Source organism: Heterocephalus glaber, unplaced genomic scaffold, assembly GCF_053883595.1.
Source record: "Heterocephalus glaber isolate CG9 unplaced genomic scaffold, H.glaber_assembly_v1.0 deba00001550, whole genome shotgun sequence".
NCBI classification, from domain to species: domain Eukaryota; kingdom Metazoa; phylum Chordata; class Mammalia; order Rodentia; family Bathyergidae; genus Heterocephalus; species Heterocephalus glaber.
Window position 1 is genome coordinate 12164444 of NW_028258343.1, and position 19662 is coordinate 12184105.

At 35.8% G+C, this 19662-nt stretch overlaps 1 long non-coding RNA gene across 1 annotated transcript; it reads left to right on the forward strand.

Moving 5' to 3' along the window:
• Window positions 1-828: 828 nt before the first annotated feature.
• Window positions 829-17616, forward strand: LOC110344097 (uncharacterized). The gene is made up of 3 exons (XR_002386398.2): window positions 829-1029; window positions 13148-13325; window positions 14473-17616. It is a non-coding gene; the product is annotated as an uncharacterized LOC110344097 (long non-coding RNA).
• The last annotated feature ends 2046 nt before the right edge of the window (window positions 17617-19662 follow it).

Genomic DNA, 19662 nt, shown 5'->3' on the forward strand with positions numbered 1-19662 from the left:
TGGCATTAAATGTTGAGCCTTCTTCATTTATTCTTAAGCTGATGGAAGGAGAAGAGGTCAGTTGAATGCTAACTATTCAGCCAAATAGCATTTATGCAATTTTCATCAGAATCATTTGTGACATTTGGTAAAAATGTAAATTTTTTATCACTGTGCATCTAAATTAAAATCTTTAGAATAGGATATGAAAACCTAAGGGTTAAATGTGAATTAGGCATGTTTATATGATATATCCTAGAGTTAGAATATTCCATGTAATTGACTTTAAAATGATAGCATTTGCCTTATTAATAGTATGTTTTATCTCAATAATTCCTATGCCACCTGAATATTAATGCATGCCAATGTCCACTGCATATTGTAACCTGCCATGGGCATACCTTGGCTAGCTAGACTAAATATAGGTCCCCAGGGCTTATTACTGATGGCAAAAGAAAAGATTAACATCTTGAGATACTCCAAAATCTGAAATGTGTCAGAATGCTGAGTTTTTGCTGAGATTCAGTGACCAGAGCTGGGAATGTTTGATCTCAGGAGCCTTCAGAAATATAAACTGTTTTTAAGAGAAGAAAAATCATTCTAAGTTAGGAAATGCACAAAAGCAAAGCATGTGAAAGAGTCATGGACCTCAAATAAAACGTCCATCTTAGTATGGAGAAGAAAGAGAAAGCAGATATGGAGAGGAAAGTGACAAGACTGCAATTAGAGGTTTGGGTTGGGGAATTCACTCAACAATTCCTTATTATATTTGACTTGTGAAACAATATATTTCCAAGAAGGATGAAATTATTCAATAACAATAATTGATATTCACTTAACAAGTACTCATTGGATTCCTTGTATATATCAGTGCTCTAGAAGCAAGAATTTGACTCCTAGATAAAAGCAGACCAAACAAGCCCTTGCCCTTCTGCTGATCAACAATAAACATTAAGACTGAGATCCAAGAATCCATCCATCCTTTCTTTGCTGTGCATCAGCAATGTGATGTGGGGCATTTCCCTCTGCTCAAGATGGCAACCAGCCTAGGTAAGAGTAATCCAGGGCTCACTTGCCAATATTTTTTTTTTGAGGAATGGAGCTTATGAGCTAATTCTGGATGATTAGACAAAAGAAGTATTTGTCAGAGGCCAATAAAGAAACAAGGAAAAAGCAAACAAATAAAACTCCTCTTTCCGGTTGGACAAGAAAGAGGAAGAGGCATATGACCCTAATTTCTGACACCGGAGGAGCTATCTTGGGATGAAACTAACACTGATGTTGGCAGAAAAGATGTATGAAAATAACCCGATGAATGCACCATCCCAGAAGTCTGCACTATCTCTCAGCTTTTTACTTATATTTTATTCCTCTACTGTTTAAACTTACGTAGTTTTACTTTCAATCAAATACATCTTAGCCAATATACATGCATAACAATATTTACAGATTTAATCGATCCTTAACAGCTATGTTTGGAAGGAATAGTCCCTCCTAAGAAAAATAGGAAAGAAAAATTGAAAGTGAAGAAAATACTAGAAAGTTTTTAACCAATTCCAAGCATGAAGCGATGTGCCAGTGACTCTGCAAAGTACTTCATGGATTATCCAATTTTAACTTTTATAATAACCGTATGAATTCAATATCATTATCATCATTTTACAGATGAGTAAAGACTCAGAAATTTAAGGCATTCATCCCAGGCTACAATGTGGTGAAGAGGGATTCAAACTTACAGGTTTGACCAGCATATTCTATGCTCTTTTCATTTCATCTTAAACTATTTTGAGACAGAATGTCCTGTGATTGAGGCCCTATGTATGAATAACTATTGGAAATATGTAATGTGAGAATGTAAATAAGAGAACATTGGAAGAGAATGTGTGAGTCATTGTAGCTGGCATGATAGTGTGCTAATAGTGAAAGCAATGAGACTTCAAGAGGCAAAACTCTGATACAGAGTAACTAAATGGTATTAATGTGAATTTCAAAGAGATTTAAAGGGAATATTTGAGAATTAATAGCATATTGCACAAGCATTACAAATGAAGTTCAATGAAAGATGTAACAATAGCAAAGTGTTATAAAAGATACGAGAAATATTGGCTCAGTTATAAGCAAAATCATATGCTAGGCAGTTAGAAGAAAAGTTTAGAAGACTATGAAGAAAGCCTGTCAAAATGAAAAATGAACTAATTTATCATTGCAATTCTAGACTTTCATATTCAAGATAGAGAATCCTGACCCAGTTTACCAGGTTAATCTGTCTATCCATTAGCACAAAGAAGTACTGAGAAAATCACCCAAAATTCAGAAGATTGGCAGAGATGAGAGATTAGCAGAAAAATTTTTCTTTTATTTCCAATATAATAAATTTCCACTTGTATGGAAAGGGAGGAAAAGTATAAAGAAATGTATGTGGTGCCTGTCATAGAGTAGCTCACTTTTTGAAAACCTTCCATCCAAATTTTATTTTAAATGTTTCTTCCATAAGAAACCAATATAAAAATATGAAATATGGAAGGCTCAGAATAATGAAAGTACCAGATATTTACTCAAAAATAACACTTCATCTAGCTCAATAATTATACTATTTACAATACTTTCTAATTGATATTTACAAATATAGATGCTCCTCCTTTTACAATGGGGTTACATTCCCAATAAATCCATTGTAAATTGAAAATATCAGAAGTCAAAAATGATTTGATATGTTTAATCTAATGAATATTATGGCTTAGTAACACAGGTAATTGTAGAAATCAGCTGTTTTTCCTGTGATCTTGGGCCAACTGCATGCTGCAGCTTGAGGCTATTCCCCAGCATTGTGAGAGAGTAGCTTACTGCATACTGTTAGCCTTGGAAAATATCAATATTCAAACCTCACAGTACGGTTTCTACAAATGTATATCACTTTTGCACTATCTTAAGGTTGAAAAATGGCCAAGTAAAACCTTTGTAATTCAGAGACTCTCTATACAACATTGTAGGTATTTTGCAGTCTTTTGTGGAATAACTGAGATTGGATTTGCCCTGCACATAAATAACCAGAGAACTAGACAAAATCAAGAAAACGATGCATTTAAAGTACAAGACAACAGGCAGCACAAATCAATGATTCCTGACTCCTGAGAAGGGAAACGAATGAAGTGGTTTTCAGTTATTCACCTAGAGAAAGGTCCAGGCCACAATACAAGGAGCTTGAACCCCTAAAAGAACTTGGAGTCTTCTTGAATTGAACAGACAGAGTTTGTAGTTTGGCTGGGTCAAAACAGCTAGACTTTGAATGGCAGAATCAGGTAAAATGGATCTAGATAGAAAGAAAACTCCAGAGATTTCCAGAAGAGTGCCTTTGTCTTTGGTTGAATGCTGTGCATATTAGAGGAAAATACCTGAACCTAGAAAAAAAGGCAACTAGAAAAAAAAATGTAGCTTTCACAAACAAAGGTCACAGATCTGAGAATAGGTTTTGTTCTTCACAAGAATTCAAAGACATAACACATGACATAGGCTTCTTGGGAAACATTGCTTCAATAGTGAAGATAAATTATCTTTAAATTAAAAGCGATTCTGAACCTACTTTAGGAAGGTTTAAAGGCAAATGTTACAACCAGTCAACTAAAAAAAAAAAAAAATATATATATATATATATATATATATATATATATATGTGTGTGTGTGTGTGTGTCAGAACAAAGGCTAAATGATTTAAATGAAATACAAGAAACTCTTAACATACCAAAACATAAAATCCATAAGTTTTAGCATTCAGTCAAAACTTACCAAACAGAAGGATAATACAACCCAGAATGAGAAGACAAATCAGTCAATAGAAGTAGACCCAGCTATGACAAAATAATGATAGAATTAGTAAATAACATGATTAAACAACTGTTATAAAATTAAATGAGAAACTATTAGCAGATGAGAGAGAATAAATGGAATAATATACATGTAATTGGAGTCCAACTACAAAAATACAACTTTAAATCAATTTCACAAATTACTAATTATGCTTAGTATAGCTCCAATATAATGTACAATGAATGTGCTAATACTGGGCACTTGGCACATGTCAAATGCCGTAATAATTCCCATATTAAATGAAAAGTAAAATACACACTGTTCCTGCTTTAACCCTAACTTTAATCCTAATTCAACTCTATAAAGCATTTCTCTGACAACAGCTCTTACATTTTCTTTTTTGTTATGGCTTTTTCTATCTTCTGCCTTGTAGCACACAAATCAGCAAAACTTTTACTTGCCTTCTGCTCCTGAACAAGATGTAAAATCTTTTAGAGCAAGAACAGTACGTATTTTACTTCTCAGTATCAGAGTGATAATTATATGACACAGAAAGAGAAATTCAATTGATAAATAAGGAGCAGAATAAAAGATAGCTAATAGGAATTAGTTAGGTAAATCTTTCTCAAAGAGGAGTGGGGAGAGGGGAGAGTGAAAAGGATGAATAAAGGAATTAAGATGTGTTATGTACGCACACCAAACTCCACACAAGGGATGTAAAAATTATGTGCTAGAAACATATGCTAATAAATAAAACGATCTGAAAAAAATTTTAAAAGAAATGATTATTGAAGGCAAAGATATAAAAACGAGAAGAAGCCTGTGAGTTTTGCAGTGCTTCTTGTCAGTAGGAAGGAGACGTGACAGTTCAGTATATCAAAAAGGGAGCTAGGGTGGGTATAATCCTCTTACCTTCCCAATAATTCCCTACTCCTTCCCAATTCTCACCCTGAAAAGTTCCCTTAGGAAATTTAGAGAAAACGATAGAAATGCAGTCTGAGTCCTGTCCTGGTGGGTGTGTATTTTGCTGAGGCTGCTGTTGACAAAGAACCATAAATAGAGTGACTTGACCAAAAGATATTGACCCACAGTTTTGCAGGCCAAAAGTCCAAGATCTAAGTGTGGATAGGGTTGGCTGTTTCTGAAGGCTATGAGGTAGAACCTGCTGGCTGGTGTCTGTCTCCTACCATCTGGAGGTCACTGTCAAACTTCGGCATTTCTGGGCTCATGGTTTCTTCACAATTTCTGCCTTTACTGTCACATGACAATTCTTCCTCTGTGGTTCTGTGTCCCCAAGTTCCCTTTTCATGAGGACATCAGTTTTATTAGATTAGGGGTCCATTCTGCTCCAGTATGACCTTATTTAACTTCACTAATTTTGCTACAATGACTGTATATCTGAGACCTGATTCTGACCAGATTCTGAGATACTGGAGTTTAAGACTTCTATATATGAGTTTTGGAGGGTACACAGTTCAACCTACCATCATGGTAAATGCTGAGGCTTTTTAAATGGAGAAGGGTCTTGACCAGAATTGTCCTTCAGAAAGAGAAACCTGGTAATGGTACACGATGAACCTTGGTAAGTCTCCACCCATTCTCTCCTTCCCTTGTCCTATGCCCCCTCCTGTAGCGGAGCAGCTATAGACATCCACCATACCATCTCCTCTCTGCCTTCCCTGGCCTGTGTGGTTGTCACTCTTGGGGTTGTTCAGCCTTACTTATGGCTAATTCCTACTCTTCCTTCAGTGCTTAGCTCCTCAAGTGTTGCAATCATATTCAGAATACATGGGATTATACTTCAGAAGCCTTCCCTAAACAAACCACTCCCCTTTTGAAAAGTGACATTCATGGTCCCACTGTCATGATCTTGCCTTATAAAAAACACTTATAATATATGCACTGAGGCAGGCATTATATTTTCTTGGAATTTTCATGCATACTTTCTTCTCCATGAATCTTGGACAACTTCAGGTAAGCATAGTGTCTGATTTATCTCTGATGTCTTGCAACTAGCTTAATGGGTGATGCATATTCAATAAAGAGACTAGAGGAAGTAGGGATACTGTTATTTTCTTTATATATTAAGGGTTATTCTTTGAAAAACCAGTGCGGATTATAAAAAGCAATTTCTACATACATGCCTGGCACTGGCCTGTGAGCTTAATATGTATTACTCATTTCATTTTCACAAAACCCCTGTAAATTGAGTCTGGCTATGATCTCATTTTATAAATGATGAATCTGAGGCTCAGAGATGCTCAGTAACTTCCAAAGAGCTACACAGCAAGTGAGTGGCAGATGCTATAATCTAGCCCTTAACTACTCTGCCAAGCTGGTTCTCAAAGATCTCTCTCTCTCTCTCTCTCTCTCTCTCTCTCTCTCTCTCTCTCTCTCTCTCTCCTTTAGGACACTTTTAAGCCCTGTCACTGACTGGCTAAGTGATTTGGGGAAAGTTATTTCTCTGTGCTTCATTTTTTCAGTTCTGAATGGGGTAATAATAGCATGATCCTCATAGAATTGATATGCAGAAAGCATGTAGAACAGTGCCCAGCATTGAGTAACACACACACACACACACACACACACACACTCTGAGAATTTATTGTACACTACATAGCTAATTAAAGCCATATTGCCTCCTGCTGCTGATTAATTGTGTCTGGCTTCTGAAGAAGGATGGTATTGGCAGATTTTTTGCCTTTTTATGAAAGATGGGACTGAGCTGTCAGTTTCTATAAAAATAAGAAAGAGGAGGTCAGAGGTGTTTTTGATAGCAACACAAAGGACCTTTATATGGCTTTAAAAAGGCTTGTGGTCCTCAGAGTCTGAGACCATGGGCATCTACCGCCTTCCAGCAGTCATCTTGACCTCTCCTCACTCCTGGGGAAGGCACCAGGGAAGAGGGAAGAACAGTTTAGAAAATATTTTAGAGAATAGAACCTTGAAAAGAAATTAAAAATTTTGAATTCTGCCCAATAAGAAAGTCCTGTTTACTGAGACTGTTGAACAGTTAGTTATCAACAATTCTTTAGAAAACTCCAGCAGTTTACATGTGCAGCCAGTTGCTTTCTAATTGCTACAGCAGGCTACCACTGGGAAGAACAAAGGAAATATTTAGCACATCGTAAATTCTTCTGCAACCCTGTGGAGTGGCTGGAGTTCAGATTACACGTTTATAACTAGTATTTGAGAGCAATTTCTACTTCACTTTGAGCAAGTTGTTGCAGAAGTTGTTCAGGGCTATTGCTCCTAAGAATCTATAGAAATGTTCAAACCAAGTGTTCAAATTTAACACTCCGATTCAATTGCATTGAAATATAGTGAAGCTTGGAAAGATGTAACAAGGAAAGCCATGTTCTCTTCTGGAATTTGCTTTTAGACAGGAAGTAGATCTCTCAGTGAGCGGGAAAGACACACTAGGGGAATGTTCTGACACTCTGCATCTTGCACAGTGATCCTCCCTGATCACTCCGACCAAGAGAGTCAGAAGAACAGGAAGGACCCAACAATAGATTCATTCCACAACACCAGAGAGGAGGTAAGAGAAATGCAGTGAACATGTTTCTTGTCACACAGGTTCAAGTGAAGAAGCTGCATCACACAGCTAAGTTAGAAGTCATCACACTCCAGTAATGGCAACAAAAGCCACTTGGAGATAAAAAACAGAAATCATCTAAGATAGACTGAAGCTGTTATATCTACAGCTGAAGCATATGTGGGCCTGCAGGGTTTGATGTGCCTTTGCTTTTGGAGAAGATGGTTCAATTCTACACAAATTTTGATGGGCATGTTTTCTTAGCAAGTAGAAAAACATTGTCAAATAATTGGCTGGCAGATTGTTTATGGGTTGTCTCTGGTTTTAGGACTTGTGGTTGGGCATAACCATAAGGACTATGATCTAATTCTCCACCCAGATGACTGAAAAGTTTGGGAGGACATTTCTTTCCTATGAAAGAAAATTGATGTTTTACTTCAGCTCACAGTAGAAAAGGTTACTATTCGATCTTGCCAATGAATGAGAAACGTACGCTTTTCTCATTTTGTAGTAGCTAAACTTTTCACTTAACTATGTCCCAGCAAAGAACTGGTAATCTCCTCACTAACTTGACCAAAGTTTTAATTGCATACTGGCTATATCTACAGAAAATTTCAATTAAAGTGAAAAACATCTAGATGGACTTTTTAGTTATGTGAGACAGGATAAAAATTCTAAAATAAATTTCTATAGATTTTGAACATAGAATAAACTAACTTCACTATTTTCTCTCCACTTAAATGTAGGATTTCCTTTTGATTTTAGACTAAATTCGGTGGAATTTGGAGATGAAATTAGTCCCTAGATTAACTTTTGGTTTTACTGTAAGTAGATACATTGAGTCTACATTGAATACCTACATTTACTGTAGATAGACTACATTGAATAAGGCAGCTATTTACTTGTTATATTTGTTAATTTAAGATTTATGGTTTTTCTTCCAAAATATTTTGATAATTTTTCTCAACTATTGGTTGTTTGACATGAATGTTTCAGTTACGTCATACATATCCTGTACCTCAGTAAGAAAGAAAGAACCTTTTCATTTGTAGTATCCATACTATGAACATAATCTAGTTAAGATTTTTTAATCTGGCATGATAAAAAGTGTTAGACTTTAACTGTACCTGACATGTGTTCAGCACCAATTAGGTATACACATAAATTGTAAGAATTCATACCATGTGCACTCAGCTGCTTGAAATCAGAGCAAGAAAAGACCAATGGAAAGAGATCTATGCATTTTAAATATATTTTCAATATTTGAAAAAAAAGTGAAATATGTGAATTGAAGAATGAAATACAAAAATAAGCTAAAAGCTTGTCAGGTAATATATTTATGAATGCCCACTGTCAATTAGTTTCACAACAAATTAAAATTTCTACACAGCCAAAAGATTTTTAGACGCTAGCCAATGACTCACTCACTACAAGCAACACTTAATACAAACAAAATCTCATACACTTACATCCTTGATTTATTTTGATGAGAAATATTCTTCATTCATAGATATTAATAACATTGGTCTGGAATAACCAGATGTCTGTGGAAATTTTATTGAATAATTAATTGATTACTATTTCTAACTACACATTCTTACTGACATTTTAGTAACTCCAAGAAATTCAAGTATTTACAAAAAGAAGTGTGAGATAGAACAAACCCTCTAATAAACATAATTCTAAAAGGGAATTGTTTATTGTTGGGAAGCTTATAAAATTGAAGGTCTCATGTTTTAAGAAGATAAAAAAAGGAATTCGTTCTCTGCTGTGGAATAAATGGACTATCTCACCCATGAATAATGATTAACGTTCTTTTACTCAGAGAAAAGGCTCATAGGAGTTCGCACCTGCAGCATTCATGAATTATGGGCCCTGTTCCCTTGAAAGAAACTTAATAATCACTATTCACAGGTGAAGCGTGCTTCAGTTGGATATAAAAAGTTGAGATAAAACCCGTCTGCTTTGTTTCCAGTGCTATGATTTTCCCAGCACTCCATCCCTGCTAGTCGCTGCAAAAATACTTGAGCAGCTTTATAGTTATCCAAAGGTGCAGTTGTAAATACCTTTTCTTCTCAGCTTAGTTTTGTGTTTATCAGAGACTCAAAGGTGGCTTTAAAGGTCAGAAAAACAAGCTGCCCGAAAACTTGGATTCCAACCCAAATAATAAGGTCAGCATTTTTACAGTTGTACTCTTCTTGCTGCCATCCAGGTCTGAACTGGCCTGAGGTTTCCTTATTCTGATTCCAAACCTGCCAAATCCATAAAAGTATACATTTAAATAAAAGCATAGCGATCAAGGGCACATTTAAATGTGAGCTTGAGTATAAATTCAAGCATACACAAATGTAAATGAAAATCTGCATATCAATATATTTTTCTAATTTAGTAGGAAGGGTTTGGGAGTTTTCATAGCTATTTTAATTCATGGAAGATGTTTAGAGGAATGAATTCCTACTTAGAGGGCACATGCTATCTGTGGCTTGTTCACATGTTTTCGTGTGTGTTTGAAAAAACACTGACATCATTTTAAAAACTGCAGTATTTTACATTTGCAAACATTTTTAAATTTCTCAAGTATTTGTATAAAGTATAAAAAGTATAAGTATAAAAGTATTCAAGTATAAAAGCCCTAAGAATTAGCCACAAACATTCCACCTATACTTCCTCCTAGTAAACTCTGACAGAAGCTGATCATTGACCCAACATCTGTTCTTTTTGGTAGAGCTACATGACACTGATGGTGGCTGCTGCCTGAATCCCAAGTGAGTGACCCTGGAATTGCTGAGGTATCATTCCCTCCTTGGCCGTCCTCTCATCACATGGTTGCTTTTCAACGGTCCAGCCCACCTCAGCTGTGTCTGACGCTGCCCTCACCAGTAGGTGGGCCTTCAGAGGAAAGGTGTCCTTCATGTGCACTTGCCACTTCTTTCCAACTTTGACTTCCAGGCTGGCTTTAGGTGTAAACCATGGTATAAAGATGTGGAAGCAACTCTACCTTCAAGAACATTGCAGTTTAGTCAGAAATAGATTTGGATTAAAAGCATAAATAAAACTTGCAAGTTCAATGAAAGAAAAAGGTATTAGTGGGGGCATGCAGAGGAGAGTCCCCAGGTCTAGGCAGGACATGGAAGGCGTGGCAGGCTGAGAGGAGAAAAGATATGTTCAGATCTAAGCAAGGCTGTCTGCTTTAGGTACTGATTATTACATGGACCTCTAGGCAGCTGAGGGTGGGGGAATATGAGTCCAGTGGGCCAGTTTTTCAGTCTTTTTTTTCTTTTTGTTTGTTCTATCGTGGATTTATTTATGACAGTCAATTCTTTCTTACATATTGGTGATGCTTTTATTACAGAAAATGAAAGCATATTCAAAGTGTGAATATATTTATATTTAAAGTATATAACAACCATTCAATCAAAAGTTTTTTTTTAACTATGAATCCAGCACTACATCTAACACTGCCATTTTTTTTTTCCAGTACCAGGGATTGAACTCAGGAACTTGTGCTTGCAAGGCAGGCAGCGAAACCACTGAGCTAAATCCCCATCCCTGCCATGTTTTTATGAACATTGCTCATAAACAAGTTTTTAGCACTGTAAGCCACATAGTTTTCAAATACACACTCAGCTTCCCTTCAAAAATTATCCTTGGATTTTCATCTATTACTAAATCTAGGGATATTTGACTAAATGTAAGAGAGAAAGAAAGAAAAGAAAAACCAAGACTGATCAGTGAAATGGGAACTCAATACACATGCACACACACACAGACACACACACACAGTCACAGACACACAGAGGCATGTACAAAGAAACCTTATACAGAAACATAATTTGTTAGGAGCTAATGTTATTAGCCACTACTGAAATGCAGCAAAATTGACCTCAGACGCTGAAAAGGAGGGGAAATATGTTTTTCAAATGTTCAGTAATTGAGTTTTATTATATGGTCATATCGTTTTATTTTGATGAAACCAAGTTGTTCACTCAGATTTCAAGTCTTAAAATTACACATTGATTACATTTATGATTTCAACAAGGATGCATGCCTACCAAAAAAAGTAATAAAATATTCTAATATAACTACATGGCTAGAGTTGTCTCATATATTGTTCATTTGTAAAATGCTATTTTGGCTCCTGATTTAAATAAATGCAAAGCTTGCACGTATGGCATTTCCATATATTTAAAGATACTAATAGTTTTCTCATGGAACAAAAATGTAAAGTTTGTAAAGAATGAAAGATGTTAGTGTTTGAGTATGAGGATTTATTTTTGAGACTAGACTCTTTTATTTTGAAAATAAATGCAATCTGGTTTTGAAACACAAGACAGTGTCTAAGCCTCTTCACACATATTCTCCCTTTCGGTGAAATAATGTCAGTCATCATAAGACATTTCAAGTGCAATCCATGGGACAGTACTTAAGTAGATAAGTTCAAGTTGGCAGTTCTTATTGAGCATGCAGCTTCCAACTGTATCAGTAGTTTTTGTCTTTGTTAGTTGTAGTAGGTTGCCAGATTTTTTTCTTTCAAAAGCCTATAAAATTCATAGTTAAGAGGCAGGTCTATGAAAACTTAAAAACAAAGAAGATGAATTCAAAAGCAGCTGCTTATGCAGTTTGATTGCAATATTTCACTGCAAGTCATGATGTCTTCACAACAGCCTTGTACTTAAAAGATCCTGAAAGTTGATTGTTCCAAAACTACTGCATAGTTTTATTTGATTAACCTCGTATATTTTTGCCAATATGTCTGGCTACCTATTTAAAGTTAGTGCATTGCTGGCAGTATTACAAAAGCAGATTTTAAGGATTGGAATCAGACTTGGCAGTAAAGGATTCAGTTCCAAACTCGTAGGTGATCTTAAAATTTCATTTGACGTAAAAAGAAAAACTTCTGCAGTCAAAAAAAAAAGACTCAACTTTCATTGAAAAAAAGCTTCCTGGCTGCTAAACTTGTTTATTTTTCTTATGTTTTTGCCCTGTCCATGATTCCTTTGAAGAAAACATTTCTAGTGATATTATTTTAAAATATGTACACACACATATTTAATCAAGATTTTCATTTAAATGTGAAGTAAAGTCTTAATTCTTACATTAAAAATCAAATGACATCTTTTCAAAAGTTCATTGCAATAAAAGAATCTTTCGTCCTTCCTCTTGGCTTTTTAGGGTTTTAACGAGTTGTTTATATACCTCAATAGCTTGAAAAGACAGATGTATTTTATGTAATCTTCCATGTAAGCTTTCTTCATTTCCCTTATAAATTACTTTTCCATATTTTAAAATGCAGTGATGTTTTCAAGGAAAAATGGCCAAAAATATGAGCTGTTATTTGTTGGCCACCACAAACCTTTAGATAAAGTAGGTATAAATCACTGTAAGCAATAAAATTCCATCCTAAGTATAAACCACAACTTTATTGAAGAAATGTCTATTAAAGTTGTGTCTCATTTTCATTTTATCTGAACATTAATGTATGAGCTTCATTTGAAACAAGCTAGCAATTACCAACCCAGATCCCATTGTTAATTAATATTAAAGAAATCTGTTAAATTAGAGAAAGCCAATTTCCTAAAGACTCTGATGAACTGCTTTTACAGTCCATGAAGTAGGGCAGTAAATTACATATAACACACAAAGGGGGAAAAATAAAGAACAAAGATGCCAGCCCCCTGAAATATATAATTGAATAATAATAATTTAAGTGCACATGTCAGGTTGTAGTTGTGTAGCAAGTTCAACCCTCAAAAGCATAGACCTCATGAAATAGTTTCTTGCTTTTTAATCTCCATAAACCTTTCCTGCTGCTTTTAACTCTTATAGGTTGGAATACAAATCAAATATAGACTTTAACTTCATCTGAAGCTCAAGTTCGGAAAATAAACAGAAAGCAAAACAAACTCTGAAATGGCTTAAGCAGACTAGCATACCCTTTGATGGATGATGAAAAAACCCTAACGTCAAAGCACACAGCTGAGCCCACGGCCTGCCTAACACTCAGGTGGGTAATCAGATGCCTCTGGTTTATAAATACCTGATTGTAATGAAATAATCCTCCCCAATCTTTGCAAATAAAGTGACGTAAATTCTATTATTTGTCAGATACATAAAAAAGCAATGTGAGAGCTCCCCCTATTGACTCTCAATAATGTATAATATGCTCTGAAATATGCCTTTAAGTATTTATAATCAAAATAAAATTCCAGAAGTTTAAGGGACATTAGGAATATGTTAATATGAGTTAGTGGGTTCATACTTGTAGAAGTAAATGTCTGATGACATTTATTGTCATGGAATGAATTAGTGGCAAAGCTGGAACTGGATCCCAGAGTTTTTGTCTCTAAGCCCTATTTTTTTCTGCACTGTATCATAAGATCCAGGAGGTTACATAATCTGGAAGTGGGAATGAGCCAAAGAGAAGTTATTGTTCTAATTCCAACCTCCTCTAGGCAAGGATGACCACGGGGCTAAGGGGTTTGTATAGATCACATGACTTCTTAGTAACAGTCAGGAATGACTAGGTTAGCGGAATCCCAGTTATATGCTCCATCTCAAACTATTTCTACTCTGGAAGCCTGAACTGTTTTGTTTTGGGCCCCACATCTTTCTGATTTTTTTTGAAATTTAAGAACGTGTTTTTGAAAATATAAGAAGTTTTAATTCTAGAAGACATAAAGACATTCAAGGTCAGTACATTAACCATCTTCACATTTTGGTGAGACATACTGTAAATGACATATGTAGCTGTCCAAAATAGTAATCTGCCCTTATTTTAAAAGATCACATAAAAACATGAAAGACATTTCTCTAATTCATACTGTGGTGAAAATATTGATAATTAAATGGCCAGCATTTATATTACCACTATCATTCCTGAAATCATCATGGGATATTGTTCATTCCACTAACGAGCTGAACAGGGAGTTGTTTTCCTCCCAATATTTGAAGATGTGTGAAGATGCACTTAGAAATTTGATTAGTCTATTAACTCTCAGAAGGGAAGGGTTAGGTTTTATACACCTATCTTTTCCAAAGAACAGTTGCAATGGACTTAGGGTTTTGAGTGAAAGCACTGTATTTGCCATTGCTCATTGTGTAGCTTTTATTAAACTCTGTTGGAAGATAGCACTGCTGCTACCTTATTCTAGGTGGTGCACTTTGCAGAATCCCACGACTTTGATGCCAGACCTGCCACTCTTTCAAATGCTAAGGTCCTGTATCTGTCCCCATCACTTTCCTTTATCTCATTTGCTTAGCCTCTATTGTAGTTAATTATAGAAGTTCAGGTAAAGAGAAGTCAAACGAAGTAAATGTTTTTGAAATCATATTGTTTTGGCTGATAAGAAAAATAAGATACATATTGTTCAATAATTTAGGGCTATAAGCAAATCCTGTCTCCTTGAAAAATTCACCATTTATTCTTCATAGTTGTATAATTAAAAATGTAAAAGCAACTGAGATGGGGCTCTTTGTACATAAATGATGTATGTACATGACTTTTGTTTTTCTCTTTTGGGTTGCATGTATTTTTAATTCTTCAACATTCTTACCTTTCTGGGTCATACCCCTTTGCTTTCTCACACCTTATGATAAAAACGGTCTTCTTAGTAGCTCAGTGCACACAATATACTAGGTGTGCAGTGGCTAGTGGAAACTGGAGGACCTCTGAACACTAGCAGCTACACCAGGACTGGCTGTGTAGATATTAGTTAATGTGTTGTTTGGAGCCAGACTTTGGAAAGATAACTAAACAGAAAGAAGACTTTTTGTGTTGGGCTTCTAATCAGAAGACTGAAGTGACTTATGAATTCTTTGTTGAAAGGGAAGAGTCATGTAAAAGACTTTCCCCTTCAAAGACAAAGAGGATATAAGGTTTGTAAAAATCTCTCCAGCCCATGATTTTGTCAGAACCAGACTCACTATCTATCTCTGGGAGGTGTGTATTAAATGTTCAAAACACTTGGGATTAGGGTTCATGAAAAATCCATGTAAATCTGTGAATCTTGTGAATCTATGAATATGTTGACCAATGTGCTTCACTCAAAGTAAAGTAAATTATTATGAATATTTTCCATCAGAAATGTATGCAGTGATGAGAAATCAGACAAAGATGATTCTCATCAAATTAAATATGATGAAAAGGTACCTGATCAGAAATACTATGTCAAATTATATGCTCTTCACCACTTGATAGGAAAGGCCCTAAGTGTTATAGTGTAGGGATTTGCAGGAAGAAGAACTCAAAGTTCATGAGAAATACAAAGTCCATGCGAATGGTGATATCATGTGGGGGAAATACCAGAGTTAAACACTGACCAATGAATCAGTCTTGTCACATCAACGAAACTACGTAAACCTAAACATCTCTGCCATTGACTTTATTCCAGACTTTTTGTAAGATAAACTTGCTTGTCAATTCAAAGAGTGATTTGTTCTTGGGGCCTGTTCTTCCAAACCAAAAGCCAATCAATAGCTTCAAGACTGTTGAGGCTTGGTGTTCTCGAGTTACAAATATCTGGGCCCTTCTAGATAAAGGACAGCCTGTCAGTCAGACAGACATGGCCACTCTTGAACCTAATAAGGTTTTTAATGCGTAGCTTGAGACAGGGGATAACCCCTACTTCAAATTCAACCATCCAGACACAGAGTTCCAAGAGAAGCTCCAGAATGATGCTTCTTTCAGAGGTAATCCTTGGAAGGCTATATTCTATGCTTAAAAAGTGTGGATTGGAACCCTTGACTGTTTGAAGAAGGCAATATCACCCCCAATTATAAAGAACAAACTAAATGACCTGGTCATGAGGTTTTTAAAACACCTTATAAAAAGAAAGTAAATATTGACAATGCTGGATCTTCACCTTCCTCAGAGGGTGAATCATTAGTATTTCCCAACAACTAAACTTCAGGATCTACTGCAGTGTCTGTGGGGAGAGGGGGCACAGTGGTAGGTGACAGTAACCAGGGTGCCTATAAGGAGGCTAATGCCTCACAAAATTGGCACTGAGATTCTCAATGGATGAGAAACAGACTTTACCATGTTCACATGAATCCGGGTCCTGCCCCTACAACAACCACCTTTTTTGACAGATTTCTAGTCTTAGAGGGGCAGAAGGAAATGTCAGTGCCTACTTTGGATGCAGCACTCCCTGGAGATAGTTTGACTTTAACCAGTTCCATAGACAGAGCACCCAGAGACTAGCAAACACTCACCAACTATCACTGGAGATTCTGTCCCAAAGGCTTCAAAGGAAAATGTTTAATATCCACGTCAACGAGATCATAATGCAGGACAGCATCACAATGCCACCAATAACCTCACATTGACGGTCCTGACTATTGGCTCTGATATACATTGGGCAATGCAGTGGAAGGGTACCAGCTGTGTTCCCTAGGGAAGTATGGGCTGGCACAATACTGGATGATTACCATGAACAACACCAACCCCACAGACAGAAGCACATTTTACTGCTTAGTGTATTTTCCTAGTAAAATGTTATGGACTGGAAATAATTTTGAATTCACATTTAATTTAAAAAATGTGCTTTTCCAATCAAGATTTGCTCCCAAATGCTTAACAAAATTGCCAGTCTATTGGTTGATCAGTATCATGGGAAACTGGTCAACATAACTTCAACTACAGAACAACTCAATTTTCAAAGGTCTTGGTTTGTGACTTGTGCATCAAATAGCCGAATTAGATGAACAGAGATATTTACAGAATTTGAGCATGGAGTATCATTCCAGAATATAATTTCAGAAATCAAAACAACAATAATGTTAACAATAAAAATAATTTGGACAACTATAACTATGGTTTAAGACCAAGATCAAATAGACTGGCTGGTCATCAAGGAGGATCAATTTCTGGTCTTAAGGCATCATGACCTTCAGTGGAGAAAAACAGCTTCATGAAGTACTACAGTGTCTTCTATGTGTCAGCTATCCATCACCAGCAAAAACAAATGTATAGCTGTTAGTCATCTGGATTACATATAATCACCAACAACTTTCGAAACACCAACATAGCACCCACAACCAGAAATATTAACAGCTAGGGAACCATGCCAGGGTTGGTGTAGCTGTCCAGTGACCCATTTGGGCCACAGTCTTCCATAGCAACAAGTGTTTTCATCCCGGTCCTCACATGGGTGGATTTAGACTCAAAACCATGTCGCTGAATCAAAAACACACCGGTTCCTGGAAATGCCACCACGTTCATGGAACAGACTGTCACTTCTTTCATAACCCAATATTTAACTGGTCAAATGACAGCATAAATGACATAAAAACTCACAAAAAGAAAACTCCAAGTCATGGAATCCAGAAATGCAGTACAACGACTACAGCAGTCCCACCTATGTGGATTTTGACCCTCTAATTTGTATGTACAGAGATACACGACCTGTGGGTGCTTGCTAAACTATTGTAATTGTCGTTTCAATAATTTTAGTCACTTTCAATTCCACATGTTTTCATTGTACATATACAGTGGCCTGCAGTGCTTTTCTTCCTACAAATCCTGACAAACTGCTCCTCCTCACTCACTCACCACTGGCACTGCACTGCCCACTACCCACACACAAAAGTCCAGACTTAAATCCTCAGGAAGGGTGGAAAATGAGATGGTTTTGCGATAACATATCTTATTACACAGTTAAATTGTGTGGGAATCAGAACATGCAACAGGTTTCATCCTGAACTCTGGATACACTTCTAAAAAATGTAAATTCTTGATGAAACATTAAAAATATTTACAAAAAATAAACTTTGTACATTGAAAGAGTAAATCCTTGTATCTATGATGTAAACAACATAGCATGGATGAAAACCTTTTAGCAACCTTTTTTCTGTTGCAATTATAAAACTGTCTTTAGCTATCTTTAAAAAGAAATAGCTCATTTCATTACTTGTGTGGATGGGTTGTGGACTTTAACTTCTGACAATGTGCAGGTTAAACATCTTGAAAAACAACATTTCCATCCCCTACAGCCTGTGCAAATATCCTAAAAATTCTGGATATTTTTTAAAACAAACTTTATAAAAGTTTAACTATTCTGGAAAGAAATAAAGAAGGCAGATTTATAAAGGACTCGAAAGCATAAATCCAGAGATCAGTTACAGCACTAAACGGGACAGCTGCCCCTGAGGACATCTGCCAGGTCCTGGGCCCACAAAGCTTTCTGCCAATGAATCCAGTGAGTGGAACATAGGTGTTAAAGACCACAGGTTGATCCAGGTGATAAGGGGAATTATAAATATCCTCATGCTGACAGAGCCCCCCAATGCATCATCTGTAGAAAAGAATGAGCTAGAAACAGTACTGACCAAAAGGAAAAACTGAAAAATTTGGCCACAGATAGATGGGAGAAAAAAAGTCTTTCTTAAAAATTGTGTAACCACAAGCAAAGTATTACTCAGGTTCTGGGCCAGAATTTGTTCCATTTGTGTGGTCCAAAAACCCCAAGATGAAAATTCAGCTAAATCGATCCTGGGTTGCTGGTGCCGCTAGCCACCTGGCAGAAGCAAATATTTATCTTCTTTAAGAGAAAACTTATTAAGTGAGGGCAAAATATTCCTCTGTAAAGTGTTACAAATTTGAGGTCTCAATTCAAAATATATGAAGTGCACAAAGACGATAGGCTTACTTATGAAATACATATGCTTAATACATTTGGAAAAATGATAGAAAAAACTATGACAAAGAAATAACAGACTATTCCAAATGTTTAGGAATATTTAGGGAAATAAAACAATCATTAGAACCTCTATAAATAAAAAATTAAATGATAATAGAACTCAGTGAATAGAATAATACAAGATTCAAGGGAGCTGAAGAAAGATGTAGTAGATTGGAAGATGTACAATAAATTATTCAGTTTGTAAAATAGAGACAGGAAATATTAAGAATTGACTAAGAGACATATAAAATGGAGTTGAAATGCAAAGTATATATCTGTTTAGAATTCTAGAATGAGAGAGTAAAAAAGTGTGGAAAGGGTAATACATTTATTTTATTTTAATTTAATTTTATTAATGCATGTTTACAGTACATAATATTTCCATTTCTTGTGCAGAGTGGGTGCATGTATGTAACACATCTTCATTCCTTTTTTCATGCTCTTCCCTCCTCTTTCTCTCCTCTTCTACCTCCATATCTTGATCCCCTTCCCATTTGAAAAAGATCTGCCTCTCTACTTTCTATTATCTTTTATTTTATTCTTTATTTATAATTGGGGTCTCTCATATGAGAGAAATCACATCATATTTAAGCTTGTGTGTCTATTTTATTTCATTTAATATTATAGTCTCAAGGTGCATCCATTTTCCTACAAATGACT